Source organism: Pleurodeles waltl, chromosome 4_1 (assembly GCF_031143425.1).
Source record: "Pleurodeles waltl isolate 20211129_DDA chromosome 4_1, aPleWal1.hap1.20221129, whole genome shotgun sequence".
Lineage (NCBI taxonomy): Eukaryota > Metazoa > Chordata > Amphibia > Caudata > Salamandridae > Pleurodeles > Pleurodeles waltl.
In genome coordinates, this window is record NC_090442.1 from 39,565,977 (window position 1) to 39,576,740 (window position 10,764).

The 10,764-nt window shown below is 39.1% G+C and overlaps 4 non-coding genes across 4 annotated transcripts; all 4 read right to left on the reverse strand.

Annotated features, from left to right (window-relative positions):
* Positions 1-1,253: 1,253 nt before the first annotated feature.
* TRNAR-UCG (transfer RNA arginine (anticodon UCG)) lies at positions 1,254-1,326 on the reverse strand. The gene has a single exon. It is a non-coding gene; the product is annotated as a tRNA-Arg (tRNA).
* A 3,576-nt stretch (positions 1,327-4,902) lies between these two features.
* On the reverse strand, positions 4,903-4,975 carry TRNAR-UCG (transfer RNA arginine (anticodon UCG)). The gene has a single exon. It is a non-coding gene; the product is annotated as a tRNA-Arg (tRNA).
* Positions 4,976-8,552: 3,577 nt separating this feature from the next.
* TRNAR-UCG (transfer RNA arginine (anticodon UCG)) lies at positions 8,553-8,625 on the reverse strand. The gene has a single exon. It is a non-coding gene; the product is annotated as a tRNA-Arg (tRNA).
* A 1,751-nt stretch (positions 8,626-10,376) lies between these two features.
* On the reverse strand, positions 10,377-10,449 carry TRNAR-UCG (transfer RNA arginine (anticodon UCG)). The gene has a single exon. It is a non-coding gene; the product is annotated as a tRNA-Arg (tRNA).
* Positions 10,450-10,764: the final 315 nt, after the last annotated feature.

Here is a 10,764-nt window from a genome sequence, read left to right on the forward strand (position 1 = left end):
TTTGGGTAACCAGTATGACTCTTTTCAGTGAAGAAGTGGAATGGTTCTGTTGCAATATACTATCACCCTGGCAAGCTGCTACGAGGAAGAGTAAACAATATTATTAGGTTTCAGCAAAAATTTATTAGTTCAGGGTGTGCACCTCAGATAGACTTAAACTTACACACCCTGGTCTGTGAGAGTAGTGCCCTATCCATTGCGGCATTGAGGGTAAATCTGCAAGACTGCGTTCCAAAATCATCCTTTCATCTCAGTTCATGGCCACATACAGTATTTCTGCAGTCATTCGTTTCACTTTTCTGTCTTTAATTAAACTGACCATTTTAAACCTCCGGCACCCACCACTTCAATCTTACCGTTTTTGTGCTATCATAGGCTCTTGGAACTTTTGGCAAGTGGACAGAAGCAGTCAGAGAACCACATCACAATACATACTCCTTTGCCTGATACCTTTCATAACAAACAGCTCTTGGAAAAAGACGTTAACCGGTCCTTGCTCTCAGACAGACACAGAAAGCCTATCACCACCTCTACGAACATATTTCAATCAAACCAATATATATCATTAAACAATTATGCCTCTCTATCAACATAACTACAACTCGAGACAGAAAGGAATTTAAAAAACAATCTGCCCATTTGAATAACCAGCAGAGTTTTAAGGACGTACAACATGGAATGTGACAATTTCAGAGTTCCTCATTCATAAGAAGTCTGTGAGATAGTATCTCAGAAAGATCTCAAGTTTATAGCAAAAATGGTTGTAAGGGTGATTTTTACCACACAATTGCAACTAGGTGCCTCAATCTGCAAGAGACCAGTCCTTGACAGATTACACAACTGGGGCAACAGCAAAGGCAGCAATTGTGTCAATCCTTTATGATTCTTCTCTAGTACAATACTTTTTCTGAGGGACAATTTGCATTATTCCTGGAGAAAATCATAGAGCTTCTACCCATGCATAGTTTCTGCTTTCTGCACGCACACACTCCCTGCACTGAATCTACCCACAGTTCTGTTCAGAATGATTGTGCCATGTCATATTGTTGTATACGTATTGCATATCCAAGGCATTTATGAAGAGGTACTTTGGTATGGCAGAAAGACAGAAAAGTAGCAATGCTGAAGGCATAACGTGACTGATTGTGCAGTTTGCATTGGGCTTTCTGAATGAGTGAGAGTGAAAGGAGTATTGTAAGAGTGTGCCTCCAGTTTGTATGTAAAGATAAGTTGAGTGCTGTGAGAAAAAGACTCAACCATGAAGGGACTCGAACCCTCAATGTTATGATCCGAAGTCAGACGCCTTATCCATTAGGCCACATGGTCACTGACTGCAATATGTTTGGGTGTTTAGGGTTAGGTGCATGATTGGATGTGGAACATATCAATTACCTGTGTGCAGGACAGGATCCCATACCGTTCTTCATCTTCTTTCCATCAAAGGAGTTTTTTCAAACAATATCTAGATAATTTCCAAAGTTTCATATCTTATGCTGTGCTTTTTTGCCGTTAATCCTCCTTTCTTCTGTTATTGAATACTCTGTTTTATGCTGCAATGGTATTTTTGGATTATTTGAAAAGAGAATGAAACTGCTTTGACAGTAGTTCAGACTTCCCATTTCTTGACTTGCTAATTTGCTCCCTGAATTAGCTTATACAAGTGACATGAACAGGGCCTTGACCTAAGCACATACCTGAAAGCCTGTCACCACCTCTAGAAATAAAATTCACAGCAGCTCAAAACATTCATTTTGAAAGAGAATATTTCAAGTGAGTCCAAGTTTAATTTCAATAAAGAAAGTAGTATAAAATGACACGCTGCACATTTGTGTAACCAGCTTGACTCTTTTCAGTGAAGAAGTGGAATGGTTCTGTTCCAATATACTATCACCCTGGCAAGCTGCTACGAGGAAGAGTAAACAATATGATTAGATTTCAGCAAAAATGTATTAGTTCAGGGTGTGCACCTCACATAGACTTAAACTTACAGACCCTGGTCTGTGAGAGTAGTGCCCTATCCATTGCAGCATTGAGGGTAATCTGCAAGACAGAGTTCCAAAATCATCCTTTCATCTCAGTTCATGGCCACATACAGTATTTCTGCATTCATTCGTTTCACTTTTCTGTCTTTAATTAAACTGACCATTTTAAACCTCCGGCACCCACCACTTCAATCTTACCATTTTTGTGCTATCATAGGCTCTTGGAACTTTTGGCAAGTGGACAGAAGCAGTCAGAGAACCACATCACAATACATACTCCTTTGCCTGATACCTTTCACAACAAACTGCTCTTGGAAAAAGACGTTAACCCGTCCTTGCTCTCAGACAGACACAGAAAGCCTATCACCACCTCTACGAACATATTTCAATCAAACCAATATATATCATTCAACAATTATGCCTCTGTATCAATATAACTACAACTCGAGACAGAAAGGAATTTAAAAAACAATCTGCCCATTTGAATAACCAGCAGAGTTTTAAGGACGTACAAATTGGAATGTGACAATTTCAGAGTTCCTCATTCATAAGAAGTCTGTGAGATAGTATCTCAGAAAGATCTCAAGTTTATAGCAAAAATGGTTGTAAGGGTGATTTTTACCACACAATTGCAACTAGGTGCCTCAATCTGCAAGAGACCAGTCCTTGACAGATTACACAACTGGGGCAACAGCAAAGGCAGCAATTGTGTCAATCCTTTATGATTCTTCTCTAGTACTATACTTTTTCTGAGGGACAATTTGCATTATTCCTGGAGAAAATCATAGAGCTTCTACCCATGCATAGTTTTTGCTTTCTGCACGCACACACTCCCTGCACTGAATCTACCCACAGTTCTGTTCAGAATGATTGTGCCATGTCATATTGTTGTATACGTATTGCATATCCGTGGCATTTATGAAGAGGTACTTTGGTATGGCAGAAAGACAGAAAAGTAGCAATGCTGAAGGCATAACGTGACTGATTGTGCAGTTTGTATTGGGCTTTCTTAATGAGTGAGAGTGAAAGGAGTATTGTAAGAGTGTGCCTCCAGTTTGTATGTAAAGATAAGTTGGGTGCTGTGAGAAAAAGACTCAACCATGAAGGGACTTGAACCCTCAATCTTCTGATCCGAAGTCAGACGCCTTATCCATTAGGCCCATGGTCACTGACTGCTATATGTTTGGGTGTTTAGGGTTAGGTGGTATGAATGGATGTGGAACATATCAAGTACAGGTGCGCAGGACAGGATCCCATACCGTTCTTCATCTTCTTTCCATCAAAGGAGTTTTTTCAAACAATATCTAGATAATTTCCAAAGTTTCATATCTTATGATGTGCTTTTTTGCCGTTAATACTCCTTTCTTATTTTATTGAATACTCTGTTTTATGCTGCAATGGTATTTTTGGATTATTTGAAAAGAGAATTAAACTGCTTTGACAGTAGTTCAGACTTCCCATTTCTTGACTTGCTAATTTGCTCCCTGAATTAGCTTATACAAGTGACATGAACAGGGCCTTGACCTAAGCACGTACCTGAAAGCCTGTCACCACCTCTAGAAATAAAATTCACAGCAGCTCAAAACATTCATTTTGAAAGAGAATATTTCAAGTGAGTCCAAGTTTAATTTCAATAAAGAAAGCTGTATAAAATGACACGCTGCACATTTGGGTAACCAGTATGACTCTTTTCAGTGAAGAAGTGGAATGGTTCTGTTGCAATATACTATCACCCTGGCAAGCTGCTACGAGGAAGAGTAAACAATATGATTAGGTTTCAGCAAAAATGTATTAGTTCAGGGTGTGCACCTCAGATAGAGTTAAACTTACACACCCTGGTCTGTGAGAGTAGTGCCCTATCCATTGCGGCATTGAGGGTAAATCTGCAAGACAGAGTCCCAAAATCATCCTTTCATCTCAGTTCATGGCCACATACAGTATTTCTGCAGTCATTCATTTCACTTTTCTGTCTTTAATTAAACTGACCATTTTAAACCTCCGGCACCCACCACTTCAATCTTACCGTTTTTGTGCTATCATAGGCTCTTGGAACTTTTGGCAAGTGGACAGAAGCAGTCAGAGAACCACATCACAATACATACTCCTTTGCCTGATACCTTTCACAATAAACTGCTCTTGGAAAAAGACGTTAACCGGTCCTTGCTCTCAGACAGACACAGAAAGCCTATCACCACCTCTACGAACATATTTCAATCAAACCAATATATATCATTCAACAATTATGCCTCTGTATCAATATAACTACAACTCGAGACAGAAAGGAATTTAAAAAACAATCTGCCCATTTGAATAACCAGCATAGTTTTAAGGACGTACAAATTGGAATATGACAATTTCAGAGTTCCTCATTCATAAGAAGTCTGTGAGATAGTATCTCAGAAAGATCTCAAGTTTATAGCAAAAATGGTTGTAAGGGTGATTTTTACCACACAATTGCAACTAGGTGCCTCAATCTGCAAGAGACCAGTCCTTGACAGATTACACAACTGGGGCCACAGCAAAGGCAGCAATTGTGTCAATCCTTTATGATTCTTCTCTAGTACTATACTTTTTCTGAGGGACAATTTGCATTATTCCTGGAGAAAATCATAGAGCTTCTACCCATGCATAGTTTCTGCTTTCTGCACGCACACACTTCCTGCACTGAATCTACCCACAGTTCTGTTCAGAATGATTGTGCCATGTCATATTGTTGTATACGTATTGCATCTCCATGGCATTTATGAAGAGGTACTTTGGTATGGCAGAAAGACAGAAAAGTAGCAATGCTGAAGGCATAACGTGACTGATTGTGCAGTTTGCATTGGGCTTTCTTAATGAGTGAGAGTGAAAGGAGTATTGTAAGAGTGTGTTTCCAGTTTGTATGTAAAGATAAGTTGGGTGCTGTGAGAAAAAGACTCAACCATGAAGGGACTCGAACCCTCAATCTTCTGATCCGAAGTCAGACGCCTTATCCATTAGGCCACATGGTCACTGACTGCAACATGTTTGGGTGTTTAGGGTTAGGTGGTATGAATGGATGTGGAACATATCAATTACAGGTGCGCAGGACAGGATCCCATACCGTTCTTCATCTTCTTTCCATCAAAGGAGTTTTTTCAAACAATATCTAGATAATTTCCAAAGTTTCATATCTTATGCTGTGCTTTTTTGCCATTAATCCTCCTTTCTTCTTTTATTGAATACTCTGTTTTATGCTGCAATGGTATTTTTGGATTATTTGAAAAGAGAATGAAACTGCTTTGACAGTAGTTCAGACTTCCCATTTCTTGACTTGCTAATTTGCTCCCTGAATTAGCTTATACAAGTGACATGAACAGGGCCTTGACCTAAGCACGTACCTGAAAGCCTGTCACCACCTCTAGAAATAAAATTCACAGCAGCTCAAACATTCATTTTGAAAGAGAATATTTCAAGTGAGTCCAAGTTTAATTTCAATAAAGAAAGCTGTATAAAATGACAAGCTGCATATTTGGGTAACCAGCATGACTCTTTTCAGTGAAGAAGTGGAATGGTTCTGTTGCAATATACTATCACCCTGGCAAGCTGCTACGAGGAAGAGTAAACAATATGATTAGGTTTCAGCAAAAATGTATTAGTTCAGGGTGTGCACCTCAGATAGACTTAAACTTACACACCCTGGTCTGTGAGAGTAGTGCCCTATCCATTGCGGCATTGAGGGTAATCTGCAAGACAGAGTTCCAAAATCATCCTTTCATCTCAGTTCATGGCCACATACAGTATTTCTGCAGTCATTCGTTTCACTTTTCTGTCTTTAATTAAACTGACCATTTTAAACCTCCGGCACCCACCACTTCAATCTTACCGTTTTTGTGCAATCATAGGGCCTTGGAACTTTTGGCAAGTGGACAGAAGCAGTCAGAGAACCACATCACAATACATACTCCTTTGCCTGATACCTTTCACAATAAACTGCTCTTGGAAAAAGACGTTAACCGGTCCTTGCTCTCAGACAGACACAGAAAGCCTATCACCACCTCTACGAACATATTTCAATCAAACCAATATATATCATTCAACAATTATGCCTCTGTATCAATATAACTACAACTAGAGACAGAAAGGAATTTAAAAAACAATCTGCCCATTTGAATAACCAGCATAGTTTTAAGGACGTACAAATTGGAATATGACAATTTCAGAGTTCCTCATTCATAAGAAGTCTGTGAGATAGTATCTCAGAAAGATCTCAAGTTTATAGCAAAAATGGTTGTAAGGGTGATTTTTACCACACAATTGCAACTAGGTGCCTCAATCTGCAAGAGACCAGTCCTTGACAGATTACACAACTGGGGCCACAGCAAAGGCAGCAATTGTGTCAATCCTTTATGATTCTTCTCTAGTAGTATACTTTTTCTGAGGGACAATTTGCATTATTCCTGGAGAAAATCATAGAGCTTCTACCCATGCATAGTTTCTGCTTTCTGCACGCACACACTCCCTGCACTGAATCTACCCACAGTTCTGTTCAGAATGATTGTGCCATGTCATATTGTTGTATACGTATTGCATATCCAAGGCATTTATGAAGAGGTACTTTGGTATGGCAGAAAGACAGAAAAGTGGCAATGCTGAAGGCATAACGTGACTGATTGTGCAGTTTGCATTGGGCTTTCTTAATGAGTGAGAGTGAAAGGAGTATTGTAAGAGTGTGTTTCCAGTTTGTATGTAAAGATAATTTGGGTGCTGTGAGAAAAAGACTCAACCATGAAGGGACTCAAACCCTCAATCTTCTGATCCGAAGTCAGACGCCTTTACCATTAGGCCGCATGGTCACTGACAGCAATATGTTTGTGTGTTTTATGCTTAGGTGGTATGAATGTATGTGGAACATATCAATTTCAGGTGCGCAGGACAGGATCCCATACCGTTCTTCATCTTCTTTCCATCAAAGGAGTTTTTTCAAACAATATCTAGATAATTTCCAAAGTTTCATATCTTATGATGTGCTTTTTTGCTGTTAATCCTCCTTTCTTCTTTTATTGAATACTTTGTTTTATGCTGCAATGGTATTTTTGGATTATTTGAAAAGAGAATGAAACTGCTTTGACAGTAGTTCAGACTTCCCATTTCTTGACTTGCTAATTTGCTCCCTGAATTAGCTTATACAAGTGACATGAACAGGGCCTTGACCTAAGCACGTACCTGAAAGCCTGTCACCACCTCTAGAAATAAAATTCACAGCAGCTCAAAACATTCATTTTGAAAGAGAATATTTCAAGTGAGTCCAAGTTTAATTTCAATAAAGAAAGCTGTATAAAATGACACGCTGCTCATTTGGGTAACCAGCATGACACTTTTCAGTGAAGAAGTGGAATGGTTCTGTTGCAATATACTATCACCCTGGCAAGCTGCTATGAGGAAGAGTAAACAATATGATTAGGTTTCAGCAAAAATTTATTAGTTTAGGGTGTGCACCTCAGATAGACTTAAACTTACACACCCTGGTCTGTGAGAGTAGTGCCCTATCTATTGCGGCATTGAGGGTAATCTGCAAGACAGAGTTCCAAAATCATCCTTTCATCTCAGTTCATGGCCACATACAGTATTTCTGCAGTCATTCGTTTCACTTTTCTGTCTTTAATTAAACTGACCATTTTAAACCTCCGGCACCCACCACTTCAATCTTACCTTTTTTGTGCTATCATATGGCCTTGGAACTTTTGGCAAGTGGACAGAAGCAGTCAGAGAACCACATCACAATACATACTCCTTTGCCTGATACCTTTCATAACAAACAGCTCTTGGAAAAAGACGTTAACCGGTCCTTGCTCTCAGACAGACACAGAAAGCCTATCACCACCTCTACGAACATATTTCAATCAAACCAATATATATCATTCAACAATTATGCCTCTGTATCAATATAACTACAACTCGAGACAGAAAGGAATTTAAAAAACAATCTGCCCATTTGAATAACCAGCATAGTTTTAAGGACGTACAAATTGGAATATGACAATTTCAGAGTTCCTCATTCATAAGAAGTTTGTGAGATAGTATCTCAGAAAGATCTCAAGTTTATAGCAAAAATGGTTGTAAGGGTGATTTTTACCACACAATTGCAACTAGGTGCCTCAATCTGCAAGAGACCAGTCCTTGACAGATTACACAACTGGGGCCACAGCAAAGGCAGCAATTGTGTCAATCCTTTATGATTCTTCTCTAGTACTATACTTTTTCTGAGGGACAATTTGCATTATTCCTGGAGAAAATCATAGAGCTTCTACCCATGCATAGTTTCTGCTTTCTGCACGCACACACTTCCTGCACTGAATCTACCCACAGTTCTGTTCAGAATGATTGTGCCATGTCATATTGTTGTATACGTATTGCATCTCCATGGCATTTATGAAGAGGTACTTTGGTATGGCAGAAAGACAGAAAAGTAGCAATGCTGAAGGCATAACGTGACTGATTGTGCAGTTTGCATTGGGCTTTCTTAATGAGTGAGAGTGAAAGGAGTATTGTAAGAGTGTGTTTCCAGTTTGTATGTAAAGATAAGTTGGGTGCTGTGAGAAAAAGACTCAACCATGAAGGGACTCGAACCCTCAATCTTCTGATCCGAAGTCAGACGCCTTATCCATTAGGCCACATGGTCACTGACTGCAACATGTTTGGGTGTTTAGGGTTAGGTGGTATGAATGGATGTGGAACATATCAATTACAGGTGCGCAGGACAGGATCCCATACCGTTCTTCATCTTCTTTCCATCAAAGGAGTTTTTTCAAACAATATCTAGATAATTTCCAAAGTTTCATATCTTATGCTGTGCTTTTTTGCCGTTAATCCTCCTTTCTTCTTTTATTGAATACTCTGTTTTATGCTGCAATGGTATTTTTGGATTATTTGAAAAGAGAATGAAACTGCTTTGACAGTAGTTCAGACTTCCCATTTCTTGACTTGCTAATTTGCTCCCTGAATTAGCTTATACAAGTGACATGAACAGGGCCTTGACCTACGCACGTACCTGAAAGCCTGTCACCACCTCTAGAAATAAAATTCACAGCAGCTCAAACATTCATTTTGAAAGAGAATATTTCAAGTGAGTCCAAGTTTAATTTCAATAAAGAAAGCTGTATAAAATGACAAGCTGCATATTTGGGTAACCAGCATGACTCTTTTCAGTGAAGAAGTGGAATGGTTCTGTTGCAATATACTATCACCCTGGCAAGCTGCTACGAGGAAGAGTAAACAATATGATTAGGTTTCAGCAAAAATGTATTAGTTCAGGGTGTGCACCTCAGATAGACTTAAACTTACACACCCTGGTCTGTGAGAGTAGTGCCCTATCCATTGCGGCATTGAGGGTAATCTGCAAGACAGAGTTCCAAAATCATCCTTTCATCTCAGTTCATGGCCACATACAGTATTTCTGCAGTCATTCGTTTCACTTTTCTGTCTTTAATTAAACTGACCATTTTAAACCTCCGGCACCCACCACTTCAATCTTACCGTTTTTGTGCAATCATAGGGCCTTGGAACTTTTGGCAAGTGGACAGAAGCAGTCAGAGAACCACATCACAATACATACTCCTTTGCCTGATACCTTTCACAATAAACTGCTCTTGGAAAAAGACGTTAACCGGTCCTTGCTCTCAGACAGACACAGAAAGCCTATCACCACCTCTACGAACATATTTCAATCAAACCAATATATATCATTCAACAATTATGCCTCTGTATCAATATAACTACAACTAGAGACAGAAAGGAATTTAAAAAACAATCTGCCCATTTGAATAACCAGCATAGTTTTAAGGACGTACAAATTGGAATATGACAATTTCAGAGTTCCTCATTCATAAGAAGTCTGTGAGATAGTATCTCAGAAAGATCTCAAGTTTATAGCAAAAATGGTTGTAAGGGTGATTTTTACCACACAATTGCAACTATGTGCCTCAATCTGCAAGAGACCAGTCCTTGACAGATTACACAACTGGGGCCACAGCAAAGGCAGCAATTGTGTCAATCCTTTATGATTCTTCTCTAGTAGTATACTTTTTCTGAGGGACAATTTGCATTATTCCTGGAGAAAATCATAGAGCTTCTACCCATGCATAGTTTCTGCTTTCTGCACGCACACACTCCCTGCACTGAATCTACCCACAGTTCTGTTCAGAATGATTGTGCCATGTCATATTGTTGTATACGTATTGCATATCCAAGGCATTTATGAAGAGGTACTTTGGTATGGCAGAAAGACAGAAAAGTAGCAATGCTGAAGGCATAACGTGACTGATTGTGCAGTTTGCATTGGGCTTTCTTAATGAGTGAGAGTGAAAGGAGTATTGTAAGAGTGTGTTTCCAGTTTGTATGTAAAGATAAGTTGGGTGCTGTGATTAAAAGACTCAACCATGAAGGGATTCGAACCCTCAATCTTCTGATCCGAAGTCAGACGCCTTTACCATTAGGCCGCATGGTCACTGACAGCAATATGTTTGTGTGTTTTATGCTTAGGTGGTATGAATGTATGTGGAACATATCAATTTCAGGTGCGCAGGACAGGATCCCATACCGTTCTTCATCTTCTTTCCATCAAAGGAGTTTTTTCAAACAATATCTAGATAATTTCCAAAGTTTCATATCTTATGATGTGCTTTTTTGCTGTTAATCCTCCTTTCTTCTTTTATTGAATACTTTGTTTTATGCTGCAATGGTATTTTTGGATTATTTGAAAAGAGAATGAAACTGCTTTGACAGTAGTTCAGACTTCCCATTTCTTGACTTGCTAATTTGC